The 18,192-nt window shown below is 29.8% G+C and overlaps 1 long non-coding RNA gene across 1 annotated transcript in view; it reads right to left on the bottom strand.

Annotated features, from left to right (window-relative positions):
* Positions 1-4,961: 4,961 nt before the first annotated feature.
* LOC146993059 (uncharacterized) overlaps positions 4,962-18,192 on the bottom strand; it is a 57,199-nt gene continuing 43,968 nt past the window's right edge. Inside the window, exons 2-3 of the long non-coding RNA XR_015038595.1 lie at positions 16,971-17,088; positions 4,962-5,111 (exon numbers count right to left, since the gene is read on the bottom strand). This is a non-coding gene — a long non-coding RNA (uncharacterized LOC146993059). The remainder of the gene's footprint in view (positions 5,112-16,970; positions 17,089-18,192) is intronic.

The following is an 18,192-nucleotide window of genomic DNA, read 5'->3' as shown; positions in this document are numbered from 1 at the left end:
AACTTGTTAAAAATCAATGTTCAGATACATGATAACAAACAAACATCCGAACGACTGCATGGATTTAGCCATAACATCGCATGTACCAGAGGGAAAGAAAAACTCGCAGAAGAAATGCAGTGTACAAATTATAACATTCAAGCATTTCTAGTGGAAATAAAGTTAATATAAAACAAGAATTACCAGCCACAGATGTGTTTTTGCTCTGCACTATTTCTCCATTCTTTTCCTCTTCGTTCTTTTTCTTTCATGATATCATGTTCTGCAATCCAAGAGTGCACAAAAATGATGACAAATTACACTAGAAGAGGCCAAGGGGGGAAAAGGAATCATTAGATTTTAACTACTTTGATAATAAAGAATAATTATACACACACAGAAATATCTAATATTGTTTCTTAATATATAAAACTTCAAAAGTAGCCTTCTTTGTTTTAAATTCCAGCAATGTGCTACATTGTTACTAAAATCATGACTGCAGTCGATAGAAAAGCAAATGATTTTCCTAATAAGACAAAAGAACAGTAAGCGAAGGGGGATTTTAATGTATGGGTACAACATGAACAATAAAAGAAAAAAAATTAGACAGTTATTACGGATACACAGAATAAAAGGGATAATGATCTTCGAGAGTAAATAATTTCAGCGCTGCAAAATGATGGCACCAAAAGACAATAAGCAGGTAATTTTAAGTAACAAGTAAAAAAAATAAACTTTACTGTTAGCTTTACTGAAGCAGATGTTATATATTAAACAATCTTAATTCACACACAAAATTAGTGACAACAGATCAAAAAAGAGTAATAATCAAACTCGCAATATATTAACATTAAAATAGCTATACATATATATATTTTTATAGATTTTTTTTTTCGAAAGGGCTGAAAAACACCATTCTAAAAACAGATTTCGAAGAACATCATGGAAACAAAAGTCATTAACCATAAAAAAAATATTTCATTCAGAATTTTAACGTAAGAACCGTTTCTATTTTTAAGTTCTTTACTTAGGTACCCTTATCCATGAGAGAGGAACGATTAGTCCAATGTACAAGAAATTATTCTGAAATATTACGTCACTTTAATGAAATTATAGCAATATTTCAGTCAGAGAAAGAACATACTGACTGGCTGCCTGGGTTCGAGCCCAGCTTTAATACACCAAGCCAAGACACATCAAATGCCATTGAATGATACAGCATTTTGAAATGATGCAAAAAATTTAAATGCTATTTTCTGGAAGCACTATTGTAATTACCTACATACTAAAATTTTGAGCAAAAATTAAAGAAAACTAAGATACTCTTTTTCTTTAGAAGGAATCAAAGTCATATACTAATGTACGGATGCAAAACGTATTGTACTATAAAACCTAAACATAGGAATAAAATTTTGTCAGCTATGTGAGATGTCCAATAAAGAGGAATTCCGTAAATTGTAGAATAGGACCTACGTCTGAAAACAGATGAATGGTAAAACATAATTCAAATACTTTACTTTTAGCACTGAAGCAGGTATTCTACATTTAACTGCCTTAATTCACATACAGAATTAGTAATATAATAGCTCAAAATATTGTAAGAACAAAAGACGCATTACATAAACATTAAAAGAAATCTATATACATTTATTAGTATTACGAGGGTTTATTCTGAAATATTATAAGGTCACTTTCAATGAAATGATAGAAATTTTCACTCAGGGAAGAGACATTCTGTCTGGCTGCCTAGGTTGTATCCCAGCTCTTGTTACAAAAGTTTCATAGAAGAATTTTAAAAATCCAGAAACGAAACTTATGAAGAAATTATTGAACATACCTGGTTCTACGATTTAGCCATTCTTACAGACATAATAACTAAATCTTAAACTTGAGGGGGAGGAGAGAACTAAACTAAAGTCTTTGAATTAAAGGTCTTATAAATTCATTTTAAATCAAATTAATTTTGTGAAAATATTACACAAATATAAGGAATATACATTTTTACCATAATGTAATGTACATTTTGCCACTTTGAAAATCTCGAGAACTAAAGCGTGAAATATAAGAAAACTGAAACAAACATTTGAAAAATCTCATCGAGCTTAAGTGAGTTTCTAAATTAGATGTTTTGAGTGTATTTAAAATTAGGCCAACTACTTCATTCACTTCAAACCCATTACATAATACTAGTATTTAAGAAAAATGGTAAAAGATTGCAAATATGTTAAATAACAATTCTAATGATCTAGAAATGGAAGCAACTGATTTTCATCCTAATTAACATCAAGAATATCACAAAAAGCCATTTGAATAGTCCTAGATCAGAAAAATCATGACCTGTTAAACTTCTAAAAAGATAAATTCCTGCTTTCGATCTACTAAAAGATGTGAAAGAGGATTTTCAACAACGAACTTGTTAAAAATCAATGTTCAGATACATGATAACAAACAAACATCCGAACGACTGCATGGATTTAGCCATAACATCGCATGTACCAGAGGGAAAGAAAAACTCGCAGAAGAAATGCAGTGTACAAATTATAACATTCAAGCATTTCTAGTGGAAATAAAGTTAATATAAAACAAGAATTACCAGCCACAGATGTGTTTTTGCTCTGCACTATTTCTCCATTCTTTTCCTCTTCGTTCTTTTTCTTTCATGATATCATGTTCTGCAATCCAAGAGTGCACAAAAATGATGACAAATTACACTAGAAGAGGCCAAGGGGGGAAAAGGAATCATTAGATTTTAACTACTTTGATAATAAAGAATAATTATACACACACAGAAATATCTAATATTGTTTCTTAATATATAAAACTTCAAAAGTAGCCTTCTTTGTTTTAAATTCCAGCAATGTGCTACATTGTTACTAAAATCATGACTGCAGTCGATAGAAAAGCAAATGATTTTCCTAATAAGACAAAAGAACAGTAAGCGAAGGGGGATTTTAATGTATGGGTACAACATGAACAATAAAAGAAAAAAAATTAGACAGTTATTACGGATACACAGAATAAAAGGGATAATGATCTTCGAGAGTAAATAATTTCAGCGCTGCAAAATGATGGCACCAAAAGACAATAAGCAGGTAATTTTAAGTAACAAGTAAAAAAAATAAACTTTACTGTTAGCTTTACTGAAGCAGATGTTATATATTAAACAATCTTAATTCACACACAAAATTAGTGACAACAGATCAAAAAAGAGTAATAATCAAACTCGCAATATATTAACATTAAAATAGCTATACATATATATATTTTTATAGATTTTTTTTTTCGAAAGGGCTGAAAAACACCATTCTAAAAACAGATTTCGAAGAACATCATGGAAACAAAAGTCATTAACCATAAAAAAAATATTTCATTCAGAATTTTAACGTAAGAACCGTTTCTATTTTTAAGTTCTTTACTTAGGTACCCTTATCCATGAGAGAGGAACGATTAGTCCAATGTACAAGAAATTATCCTGAAATATTACGTCACTTTAATGAAATTACAGCAATATTTCACTCAGAGAAAGAACATATTGACTGGCTGCCCGGGTTCAAGCCCAGCTTTAATACACCAAGCCAAGACACATCAAATGCCATTGAATGATACAGCATTTTGAAATGATGCAAAAAATTTAAATGCTATTTTCTGGAAGCACTATTGTAATTACCTACATACTAAAATTTTGAGCAAAAATTAAAGAAAACTAAGATACTCTTTTTCTTTAGAAGGAATCAAAGTCATATACTAATGTACGGATGCTAAACATATTGTACTATAAAACCTAAACATAGGAATGAAATTTTGTCAGCTATGTGAATAAATAGGAATTCCAATAAAGAGGAACGTCCAATAAAGAGGAATTCCGTAAATTGTAGAATAGAACCTACGTCTGAAAACAGATGAATGGTAAAACATAATTCAAATACTTTACTTTTAGCACTGAAGCAGGTATTCTACATTTAACTGCCTTAATTCACATACAGAATTAATAATATAATATATAATAGCTCAAAATATTGTAAGAACAAAAGACGCATTACATAAACATTAAAAGAAATCTATATACATTTATTAGTGTTACGAGGGTTTATTCTGAAATATTATAAGGTCTTTTTCAATGAAATGATAGAAATTTTCACTCAGGGAAGGGACATTCTGTCTGGCTGCCTAGGTTGTATCCCAGCTCTTGTTACAAAAGTTTCATAAAAGAATTTTAAAAATCCAGAAACGAAACTTATGAAGAAATTATTGAACATACCTGGTTCTACGATTTAGCCATTCTTACAGACATAATAACTAAATCTTAAACTTGAGGGGGAGGAGAGAACTAAACTAAAGTCTTTGAATTAAAGGTCTTATAAATTCATTTTAAATCAAATTAATTTTGTGAAAATATTACACAAATATAAGGAATATACATTTTTACCATAATGTAATGTACGTTTTGCCACTTTGAAAATCTCGAGAACTAAAGCGTGAAATATAAGAAAACTGAAACAAACATTTGAAAAATCTCATCGAGCTTAAGTGAGTTTCTAAATTAGATGTTTTGAGTGTATTTAAAATTAGGGCAACTACTTCGTTCACTTCAAACCCATTACATAATACTAGTATTTAAGAAAAATGGTAAAAGATTGCAAATATGTTAAATAACAATTCTACTGATCTAGAAATGGAAGTAACTGATTTTCATCCTAATTAAGATCAAGAATATCACAAAAAGCCATTTGAATAGTCCTAGATCAGAAAAATCATGACCTGTTAAACTTTTAAAAAGATAAATTTCTGCTTTCGATCTACTAAAAAATGTGAAAGAGGATTTTCAACAAAGAACTTGTTAAAAATCAATGTTCAGATACAAGATAACAAACAAACATCCGAACGACTGCATGGATTTAGCCATAACATGGCATGTACCAGAGGGAAAGAAAAACTCGCAGAAGAAATGCAGTGTACAAATTATAACATTCAAGCATTTCTAGTGGAAATAAAGTTAATATAAAACAAGAATTACCAGCCACAGATGTGTTTTTGCTCTGCACTATTTCTCCATTCTTTTCCTCTTCGTTCTTTTTCTTTCATGATATCATGTTCTGCAATCGAAGAGTGCACAAAAATGATGACAAATTACACTAGAAGAGGCCAAGGGGGGAAAAGGAATCATTAGATTTTAACTACTTTGATAATAAAGAATAATTATACACACACAGATATATCTAATATTGTTTCTTAATATATAAAACTTCAAAAGTAGCCTTCTTTGTTTTAAATTCCAGCAATGTGCTACATTGTTACTAAAATCATGACTGCAGTCGATAGAAAAGCAAATGATTTTCCTAATAAGACAAAAGAACAGTAAGCGAAGGGGGATTTTAATGTATGGGTACAACATGAACAATGAAAGAAAAAAAATTAGACAGTTATTACGGATACATAGAATAAAAGCGATAATGATCTTCGAGAGTAAATAATTTCAGCGCTGCAAAAAGAGGGCACCAAAAGACAACAAGCAGGTAATTTTAAATGACAAATAAACAAAATAAACTTTACTGTTAGCTTCGAAGCAGGTGTTATATATTAAACAATCTTAATTCACACACAGAATTAGTGACATAACAGATCAAAAAAGAGTAATAATCAAACTCGCAATATATTAACATTAAAATAGCTATACATATATATATTTTTATAGATTTTTTTTTAGAAAGGGCTCAAAAACACCATTCTAAAAACAGATTTCGAAGAACTTGTTGGAAACAAAAGTCATTAACCATAAAAGAAATATTTCATTCAGAATTTTAACGTAAGAACCGTTTCTATTTTTAAGTTCTTTACTTAGGTACCCTTATCCATGAGAGAGGAACGATTAGTCCAATGTACAAGAAATTATCCTGAAATATCACGTCACTTTAATGAAATTACAGCAATATTTCACTCAGAGAAAGAACATATTGACTGGCTGCCCGGGTTCAAGCCCAGCTTTAATACACCAAGCCAAGACACATCAAATGCCATTGAATGATACAGCATTTTGATATGATGCAAAAAATTTAAATGCTATTTTCTGGAAGCACTACTGTAATTACCTACATACTAAAATTTTGAGCAAAAATTAAAGAAAACTAAGATACTCTTTTTCTTTAGAAGGAATCAAAGTCATATACTAATGTACGGATGCTAAACATATTGTACTATAAAACCTAAACATAGGAATAAAATTTTGTCAGCTATGTGAGATGTCCAATAAAGAGGAATTCCGTAAATTGTAGAATAGGACCTACGTCTGAAAACAGATGAATGGTAAAACATAATTCAAATACTTTACTTTTAGCACTGAAGCAGGTATTCTACATTTAACTGCCTTAATTCACATACAGAATTAGTAATATAATAGCTCAAAATATTGTAAGAACAAAAGACGCATTACATAAACATTAAAAGAAATCTATATACATTTATTAGTATTACGAGGGTTTATTCTGAAATATTATAAGGTCACTTTCAATGAAATGATAAGAAATTTTCACTCAGGGAAGAGACATTCTGTCTGGCTGCCTAGGTTGTATCCCAGCTCTTGTTACAAAAGTTTCATAGAAGAATTTTAAAAATCCAGAAACGAAACTTATGAAGAAATTATTGAACATACCTGGTTCTACGATTTAGCCATTCTTACAGACATAATAACTAAATCTTAAACTTGAGGGGGAGGAGAGAACTAAACTAAAGTCTTTGAATTAAAGGTCTTATAAATTCATTTTAAATCAAATTAATTTTGTGAAAATATTACACAAATATAAGGAATATACATTTTTACCATAATGTAATGTACATTTTGCCACTTTGAAAATCTCGAGAACTAAAGCGTGAAATATAAGAAAACTGAAACAAACATTTGAAAAATCTCATCGAGCTTAAGTGAGTTTCTAAATTAGATGTTTTGAGTGTATTTAAAATTAGGCCAACTACTTCATTCACTTCAAACCCATTACATAATACTAGTATTTAAGAAAAATGGTAAAAGATTGCAAATATGTTAAATAACAATTCTAATGATCTAGAAATGGAAGCAACTGATTTTCATCCTAATTAACATCAAGAATATCACAAAAAGCCATTTGAATAGTCCTAGATCAGAAAAATCATGACCTGTTAAACTTCTAAAAAGATAAATTCCTGCTTTCGATCTACTAAAAGATGTGAAAGAGGATTTTCAACAACGAACTTGTTAAAAATCAATGTTCAGATACATGATAACAAACAAACATCCGAACGACTGCATGGATTTAGCCATAACATCGCATGTACCAGAGGGAAAGAAAAACTCGCAGAAGAAATGCAGTGTACAAATTATAACATTCAAGCATTTCTAGTGGAAATAAAGTTAATATAAAACAAGAATTACCAGCCACAGATGTGTTTTTGCTCTGCACTATTTCTCCATTCTTTTCCTCTTCGTTCTTTTTCTTTCATGATATCATGTTCTGCAATCCAAGAGTGCACAAAAATGATGACAAATTACACTAGAAGAGGCCAAGGGGGGAAAAGGAATCATTAGATTTTAACTACTTTGATAATAAAGAATAATTATACACACACAGAAATATCTAATATTGTTTCTTAATATATAAAACTTCAAAAGTAGCCTTCTTTGCTTTAAATTCCAGCAATGTGCTACATTGTTACTAAAATCATGACTGCAGTCGATAGAAAAGCAAATGATTTTCCTAATACGACAAAAGTACAGTAAGCGAAGGGGGATTTTAATGTATGGGTACAACATGAACAATAAAAGAAAAAAAATTAGACAGTTATTACGGATACACAGAATAAAAGGGATACTGATCTTCGAGAGTAAATAATTTCAGCGCTGTAAAATGATGGCACCAAAAGACAATAAGCAGGTAATTTTAAGTAACAAATAAACAAAATAAACTTTACTGTTAGCTTTACTGAAGCAGATGTTATATATTAAACAATCTTAATTCACACACAGAATTAGTGACATAACAGATCAAAAAAGAGTAATAATCAAACTCGCAATATATTAACATTAAAATAGCTATACATATATATATTTTTATAGATTTTTTTTTTAGAAAGGGCTGAAAAACACCATTCTAAAAACAGATTTCGAAGAACATCTTGGAAACAAAAGTCATTAACCATAAAAAAATATTTCATTCAGAATTTTAACGTAAGAACCGTTTCTATTTTTAAGTTCTTTACTTAGGTACTTTTATCCATGAGAGAGGAACGCTTAACCCAATGTATAAGAAATTATTCTGAAATATTACGTCACTTTAATGAAATTATAGCAATATTTCAGTCAGAGAAAGAACACACTGACTGGCTGTCCGGGTTCGAGCCCAGCTTTAATACACCAAGCCAAGACACATCAAATGCCATTGAATGATACAGCATTTTGAAATGATGTAAAAAATTTAAATGCTATTTTCTGGAAGCACTATTGTAATTACCTACATACTAAAATTTTGAGCAAAAATTAAAGAAAACTAAGATACTCTTTTTCTTTAGAAGGAATCAAAGTCATATACTAATGTACGGATGCAAAACGTATTGTACTATAAAACCTAAACATAGGAATAAAATTTTGTCAGCTATGTGAGATGTCCAATAAAGAGGAATTCCGTAAATTGTAGAATAGGACCTACGTCTGAAAACAGATGAATGGTAAAACATAATTCAAATACTTTACTTTTAGCACTGAAGCAGGTATTCTACATTTAACTGCCTTAATTCACATACAGAATTAGTAATATAATAGCTCAAAATATTGTAAGAACAAAAGACGCATTACATAAACATTAAAAGAAATCTATATACATTTATTAGTATTACGAGGGTTTATTCTGAAATATTATAAGGTCACTTTCAATGAAATGATAGAAATTTTCACTCAGGGAAGAGACATTCTGTCTGGCTGCCTAGGTTGTATCCCAGCTCTTGTTACAAAAGTTTCATAGAAGAATTTTAAAAATCCAGAAACGAAACTTATGAAGAAATTATTGAACATACCTGGTTCTACGATTTAGCCATTCTTACAGACATAATAACTAAATCTTAAACTTGAGGGGGAGGAGAGAACTAAACTAAAGTCTTTGAATTAAAGGTCTTATAAATTCATTTTAAATCAAATTAATTTTGTGAAAATATTACACAAATATAAGGAATATACATTTTTACCATAATGTAATGTACATTTTGCCACTTTGAAAATCTCGAGAACTAAAGCGTGAAATATAAGAAAACTGAAACAAACATTTGAAAAATCTCATCGAGCTTAAGTGAGTTTCTAAATTAGATGTTTTGAGTGTATTTAAAATTAGGCCAACTACTTCATTCACTTCAAACCCATTACATAATACTAGTATTTAAGAAAAATGGTAAAAGATTGCAAATATGTTAAATAACAATTCTAATGATCTAGAAATGGAAGCAACTGATTTTCATCCTAATTAACATCAAGAATATCACAAAAAGCCATTTGAATAGTCCTAGATCAGAAAAATCATGACCTGTTAAACTTCTAAAAAGATAAATTCCTGCTTTCGATCTACTAAAAGATGTGAAAGAGGATTTTCAACAACGAACTTGTTAAAAATCAATGTTCAGATACATGATAACAAACAAACATCCGAACGACTGCATGGATTTAGCCATAACATCGCATGTACCAGAGGGAAAGAAAAACTCGCAGAAGAAATGCAGTGTACAAATTATAACATTCAAGCATTTCTAGTGGAAATAAAGTTAATATAAAACAAGAATTACCAGCCACAGATGTGTTTTTGCTCTGCACTATTTCTCCATTCTTTTCCTCTTCGTTCTTTTTCTTTCATGATATCATGTTCTGCAATCCAAGAGTGCACAAAAATGATGACAAATTACACTAGAAGAGGCCAAGGGGGGAAAAGGAATCATTAGATTTTAACTACTTTGATAATAAAGAATAATTATACACACACAGAAATATCTAATATTGTTTCTTAATATATAAAACTTCAAAAGTAGCCTTCTTTGTTTTAAATTCCAGCAATGTGCTACATTGTTACTAAAATCATGACTGCAGTCGATAGAAAAGCAAATGATTTTCCTAATAAGACAAAAGAACAGTAAGCGAAGGGGGATTTTAATGTATGGGTACAACATGAACAATAAAAGAAAAAAAATTAGACAGTTATTACGGATACACAGAATAAAAGGGATAATGATCTTCGAGAGTAAATAATTTCAGCGCTGCAAAATGATGGCACCAAAAGACAATAAGCAGGTAATTTTAAGTAACAAGTAAAAAAAATAAACTTTACTGTTAGCTTTACTGAAGCAGATGTTATATATTAAACAATCTTAATTCACACACAAAATTAGTGACAACAGATCAAAAAAGAGTAATAATCAAACTCGCAATATATTAACATTAAAATAGCTATACATATATATATTTTTATAGATTTTTTTTTTCGAAAGGGCTGAAAAACACCATTCTAAAAACAGATTTCGAAGAACATCATGGAAACAAAAGTCATTAACCATAAAAAAAATATTTCATTCAGAATTTTAACGTAAGAACCGTTTCTATTTTTAAGTTCTTTACTTAGGTACCCTTATCCATGAGAGAGGAACGATTAGTCCAATGTACAAGAAATTATTCTGAAATATTACGTCACTTTAATGAAATTATAGCAATATTTCAGTCAGAGAAAGAACATACTGACTGGCTGCCTGGGTTCGAGCCCAGCTTTAATACACCAAGCCAAGACACATCAAATGCCATTGAATGATACAGCATTTTGAAATGATGCAAAAAATTTAAATGCTATTTTCTGGAAGCACTATTGTAATTACCTACATACTAAAATTTTGAGCAAAAATTAAAGAAAACTAAGATACTCTTTTTCTTTAGAAGGAATCAAAGTCATATACTAATGTACGGATGCAAAACGTATTGTACTATAAAACCTAAACATAGGAATAAAATTTTGTCAGCTATGTGAGATGTCCAATAAAGAGGAATTCCGTAAATTGTAGAATAGGACCTACGTCTGAAAACAGATGAATGGTAAAACATAATTCAAATACTTTACTTTTAGCACTGAAGCAGGTATTCTACATTTAACTGCCTTAATTCACATACAGAATTAGTAATATAATAGCTCAAAATATTGTAAGAACAAAAGACGCATTACATAAACATTAAAAGAAATCTATATACATTTATTAGTATTACGAGGGTTTATTCTGAAATATTATAAGGTCACTTTCAATGAAATGATAGAAATTTTCACTCAGGGAAGAGACATTCTGTCTGGCTGCCTAGGTTGTATCCCAGCTCTTGTTACAAAAGTTTCATAGAAGAATTTTAAAAATCCAGAAACGAAACTTATGAAGAAATTATTGAACATACCTGGTTCTACGATTTAGCCATTCTTACAGACATAATAACTAAATCTTAAACTTGAGGGGGAGGAGAGAACTAAACTAAAGTCTTTGAATTAAAGGTCTTATAAATTCATTTTAAATCAAATTAATTTTGTGAAAATATTACACAAATATAAGGAATATACATTTTTACCATAATGTAATGTACATTTTGCCACTTTGAAAATCTCGAGAACTAAAGCGTGAAATATAAGAAAACTGAAACAAACATTTGAAAAATCTCATCGAGCTTAAGTGAGTTTCTAAATTAGATGTTTTGAGTGTATTTAAAATTAGGCCAACTACTTCATTCACTTCAAACCCATTACATAATACTAGTATTTAAGAAAAATGGTAAAAGATTGCAAATATGTTAAATAACAATTCTAATGATCTAGAAATGGAAGCAACTGATTTTCATCCTAATTAACATCAAGAATATCACAAAAAGCCATTTGAATAGTCCTAGATCAGAAAAATCATGACCTGTTAAACTTCTAAAAAGATAAATTCCTGCTTTCGATCTACTAAAAGATGTGAAAGAGGATTTTCAACAACGAACTTGTTAAAAATCAATGTTCAGATACATGATAACAAACAAACATCCGAACGACTGCATGGATTTAGCCATAACATCGCATGTACCAGAGGGAAAGAAAAACTCGCAGAAGAAATGCAGTGTACAAATTATAACATTCAAGCATTTCTAGTGGAAATAAAGTTAATATAAAACAAGAATTACCAGCCACAGATGTGTTTTTGCTCTGCACTATTTCTCCATTCTTTTCCTCTTCGTTCTTTTTCTTTCATGATATCATGTTCTGCAATCCAAGAGTGCACAAAAATGATGACAAATTACACTAGAAGAGGCCAAGGGGGGAAAAGGAATCATTAGATTTTAACTACTTTGATAATAAAGAATAATTATACACACACAGAAATATCTAATATTGTTTCTTAATATATAAAACTTCAAAAGTAGCCTTCTTTGTTTTAAATTCCAGCAATGTGCTACATTGTTACTAAAATCATGACTGCAGTCGATAGAAAAGCAAATGATTTTCCTAATAAGACAAAAGAACAGTAAGCGAAGGGGGATTTTAATGTATGGGTACAACATGAACAATAAAAGAAAAAAAATTAGACAGTTATTACGGATACACAGAATAAAAGGGATAATGATCTTCGAGAGTAAATAATTTCAGCGCTGCAAAATGATGGCACCAAAAGACAATAAGCAGGTAATTTTAAGTAACAAGTAAAAAAAATAAACTTTACTGTTAGCTTTACTGAAGCAGATGTTATATATTAAACAATCTTAATTCACACACAAAATTAGTGACAACAGATCAAAAAAGAGTAATAATCAAACTCGCAATATATTAACATTAAAATAGCTATACATATATATATTTTTATAGATTTTTTTTTTCGAAAGGGCTGAAAAACACCATTCTAAAAACAGATTTCGAAGAACATCATGGAAACAAAAGTCATTAACCATAAAAAAAATATTTCATTCAGAATTTTAACGTAAGAACCGTTTCTATTTTTAAGTTCTTTACTTAGGTACCCTTATCCATGAGAGAGGAACGATTAGTCCAATGTACAAGAAATTATTCTGAAATATTACGTCACTTTAATGAAATTATAGCAATATTTCAGTCAGAGAAAGAACATACTGACTGGCTGCCTGGGTTCGAGCCCAGCTTTAATACACCAAGCCAAGACACATCAAATGCCATTGAATGATACAGCATTTTGAAATGATGCAAAAAATTTAAATGCTATTTTCTGGAAGCACTATTGTAATTACCTACATACTAAAATTTTGAGCAAAAATTAAAGAAAACTAAGATACTCTTTTTCTTTAGAAGGAATCAAAGTCATATACTAATGTACGGATGCAAAACGTATTGTACTATAAAACCTAAACATAGGAATAAAATTTTGTCAGCTATGTGAGATGTCCAATAAAGAGGAATTCCGTAAATTGTAGAATAGGACCTACGTCTGAAAACAGATGAATGGTAAAACATAATTCAAATACTTTACTTTTAGCACTGAAGCAGGTATTCTACATTTAACTGCCTTAATTCACATACAGAATTAGTAATATAATAGCTCAAAATATTGTAAGAACAAAAGACGCATTACATAAACATTAAAAGAAATCTATATACATTTATTAGTATTACGAGGGTTTATTCTGAAATATTATAAGGTCACTTTCAATGAAATGATAGAAATTTTCACTCAGGGAAGAGACATTCTGTCTGGCTGCCTAGGTTGTATCCCAGCTCTTGTTACAAAAGTTTCATAGAAGAATTTTAAAAATCCAGAAACGAAACTTATGAAGAAATTATTGAACATACCTGGTTCTACGATTTAGCCATTCTTACAGACATAATAACTAAATCTTAAACTTGAGGGGGAGGAGAGAACTAAACTAAAGTCTTTGAATTAAAGGTCTTATAAATTCATTTTAAATCAAATTAATTTTGTGAAAATATTACACAAATATAAGGAATATACATTTTTACCATAATGTAATGTACATTTTGCCACTTTGAAAATCTCGAGAACTAAAGCGTGAAATATAAGAAAACTGAAACAAACATTTGAAAAATCTCATCGAGCTTAAGTGAGTTTCTAAATTAGATGTTTTGAGTGTATTTAAAATTAGGCCAACTACTTCATTCACTTCAAACCCATTACATAATACTAGTATTTAAGAAAAATGGTAAAAGATTGCAAATATGTTAAATAACAATTCTAATGATCTAGAAATGGAAGCAACTGATTTTCATCCTAATTAACATCAAGAATATCACAAAAAGCCATTTGAATAGTCCTAGATCAGAAAAATCATGACCTGTTAAACTTCTAAAAAGATAAATTCCTGCTTTCGATCTACTAAAAGATGTGAAAGAGGATTTTCAACAACGAACTTGTTAAAAATCAATGTTCAGATACATGATAACAAACAAACATCCGAACGACTGCATGGATTTAGCCATAACATCGCATGTACCAGAGGGAAAGAAAAACTCGCAGAAGAAATGCAGTGTACAAATTATAACATTCAAGCATTTCTAGTGGAAATAAAGTTAATATAAAACAAGAATTACCAGCCACAGATGTGTTTTTGCTCTGCACTATTTCTCCATTCTTTTCCTCTTCGTTCTTTTTCTTTCATGATATCATGTTCTGCAATCCAAGAGTGCACAAAAATGATGACAAATTACACTAGAAGAGGCCAAGGGGGGAAAAGGAATCATTAGATTTTAACTACTTTGATAATAAAGAATAATTATACACACACAGAAATATCTAATATTGTTTCTTAATATATAAAACTTCAAAAGTAGCCTTCTTTGTTTTAAATTCCAGCAATGTGCTACATTGTTACTAAAATCATGACTGCAGTCGATAGAAAAGCAAATGATTTTCCTAATAAGACAAAAGAACAGTAAGCGAAGGGGGATTTTAATGTATGGGTACAACATGAACAATAAAAGAAAAAAAATTAGACAGTTATTACGGATACACAGAATAAAAGGGATAATGATCTTCGAGAGTAAATAATTTCAGCGCTGCAAAATGATGGCACCAAAAGACAATAAGCAGGTAATTTTAAGTAACAAGTAAAAAAAATAAACTTTACTGTTAGCTTTACTGAAGCAGATGTTATATATTAAACAATCTTAATTCACACACAAAATTAGTGACAACAGATCAAAAAAGAGTAATAATCAAACTCGCAATATATTAACATTAAAATAGCTATACATATATATATTTTTATAGATTTTTTTTTTCGAAAGGGCTGAAAAACACCATTCTAAAAACAGATTTCGAAGAACATCATGGAAACAAAAGTCATTAACCATAAAAAAAATATTTCATTCAGAATTTTAACGTAAGAACCGTTTCTATTTTTAAGTTCTTTACTTAGGTACCCTTATCCATGAGAGAGGAACGATTAGTCCAATGTACAAGAAATTATCCTGAAATATTACGTCACTTTAATGAAATTACAGCAATATTTCACTCAGAGAAAGAACATATTGACTGGCTGCCCGGGTTCAAGCCCAGCTTTAATACACCAAGCCAAGACACATCAAATGCCATTGAATGATACAGCATTTTGAAATGATGCAAAAAATTTAAATGCTATTTTCTGGAAGCACTATTGTAATTACCTACATACTAAAATTTTGAGCAAAAATTAAAGAAAACTAAGATACTCTTTTTCTTTAGAAGGAATCAAAGTCATATACTAATGTACGGATGCTAAACATATTGTACTATAAAACCTAAACATAGGAATGAAATTTTGTCAGCTATGTGAATAAATAGGAATTCCAATAAAGAGGAACGTCCAATAAAGAGGAATTCCGTAAATTGTAGAATAGAACCTACGTCTGAAAACAGATGAATGGTAAAACATAATTCAAATACTTTACTTTTAGCACTGAAGCAGGTATTCTACATTTAACTGCCTTAATTCACATACAGAATTAATAATATAATATATAATAGCTCAAAATATTGTAAGAACAAAAGACGCATTACATAAACATTAAAAGAAATCTATATACATTTATTAGTGTTACGAGGGTTTATTCTGAAATATTATAAGGTCTTTTTCAATGAAATGATAGAAATTTTCACTCAGGGAAGGGACATTCTGTCTGGCTGCCTAGGTTGTATCCCAGCTCTTGTTACAAAAGTTTCATAAAAGAATTTTAAAAATCCAGAAACGAAACTTATGAAGAAATTATTGAACATACCTGGTTCTACGATTTAGCCATTCTTACAGACATAATAACTAAATCTTAAACTTGAGGGGGAGGAGAGAACTAAACTAAAGTCTTTGAATTAAAGGTCTTATAAATTCATTTTAAATCAAATTAATTTTGTGAAAATATTACACAAATATAAGGAATATACATTTTTACCATAATGTAATGTACGTTTTGCCACTTTGAAAATCTCGAGAACTAAAGCGTGAAATATAAGAAAACTGAAACAAACATTTGAAAAATCTCATCGAGCTTAAGTGAGTTTCTAAATTAGATGTTTTGAGTGTATTTAAAATTAGGGCAACTACTTCGTTCACTTCAAACCCATTACATAATACTAGTATTTAAGAAAAATGGTAAAAGATTGCAAATATGTTAAATAACAATTCTACTGATCTAGAAATGGAAGTAACTGATTTTCATCCTAATTAAGATCAAGAATATCACAAAAAGCCATTTGAATAGTCCTAGATCAGAAAAATCATGACCTGTTAAACTTTTAAAAAGATAAATTTCTGCTTTCGATCTACTAAAAAATGTGAAAGAGGATTTTCAACAAAGAACTTGTTAAAAATCAATGTTCAGATACAAGATAACAAACAAACATCCGAACGACTGCATGGATTTAGCCATAACATGGCATGTACCAGAGGGAAAGAAAAACTCGCAGAAGAAATGCAGTGTACAAATTATAACATTCAAGCATTTCTAGTGGAAATAAAGTTAATATAAAACAAGAATTACCAGCCACAGATGTGTTTTTGCTCTGCACTATTTCTCCATTCTTTTCCTCTTCGTTCTTTTTCTTTCATGATATCATGTTCTGCAATCGAAGAGTGCACAAAAATGATGACAAATTACACTAGAAGAGGCCAAGGGGGGAAAAGGAATCATTAGATTTTAACTACTTTGATAATAAAGAATAATTATACACACACAGATATATCTAATATTGTTTCTTAATATATAAAACTTCAAAAGTAGCCTTCTTTGTTTTAAATTCCAGCAATGTGCTACATTGTTACTAAAATCATGACTGCAGTCGATAGAAAAGCAAATGATTTTCCTAATAAGACAAAAGAACAGTAAGCGAAGGGGGATTTTAATGTATGGGTACAACATGAACAATGAAAGAAAAAAAATTAGACAGTTATTACGGATACATAGAATAAAAGCGATAATGATCTTCGAGAGTAAATAATTTCAGCGCTGCAAAAAGAGGGCACCAAAAGACAACAAGCAGGTAATTTTAAATGACAAATAAACAAAATAAACTTTACTGTTAGCTTCGAAGCAGGTGTTATATATTAAACAATCTTAATTCACACACAGAATTAGTGACATAACAGATCAAAAAAGAGTAATAATCAAACTCGCAATATATTAACATTAAAATAGCTATACATATATATATTTTTATAGATTTTTTTTTAGAAAGGGCTCAAAAACACCATTCTAAAAACAGATTTCGAAGAACTTGTTGGAAACAAAAGTCATTAACCATAAAAGAAATATTTCATTCAGAATTTTAACGTAAGAACCGTTTCTATTTTTAAGTTCTTTACTTAGGTACCCTTATCCATGAGAGAGGAACGATTAGTCCAATGTACAAGAAATTATCCTGAAATATCACGTCACTTTAATGAAATTACAGCAATATTTCACTCAGAGAAAGAACATATTGACTGGCTGCCCGGGTTCAAGCCCAGCTTTAATACACCAAGCCAAGACACATCAAATGCCATTGAATGATACAGCATTTTGATATGATGCAAAAAATTTAAATGCTATTTTCTGGAAGCACTACTGTAATTACCTACATACTAAAATTTTGAGCAAAAATTAAAGAAAACTAAGATACTCTTTTTCTTTAGAAGGAATCAAAGTCATATACTAATGTACGGATGCTAAACATATTGTACTATAAAACCTAAACATAGGAATGAAATTTTGTCAGCTATGTGAG

The sequence above is a fragment of the Stegodyphus dumicola genome, chromosome X1 (genome assembly GCF_044657685.1).
Source record: "Stegodyphus dumicola isolate Sdum_Otavi_A_Nest chromosome X1, ASM4465768v1".
NCBI classification, from domain to species: Eukaryota; Metazoa; Arthropoda; class Arachnida; order Araneae; family Eresidae; genus Stegodyphus; species Stegodyphus dumicola.
Note: the sequence above shows the minus strand (reverse complement) of the source record. Positions and strands in the feature narration are given on the sequence as shown.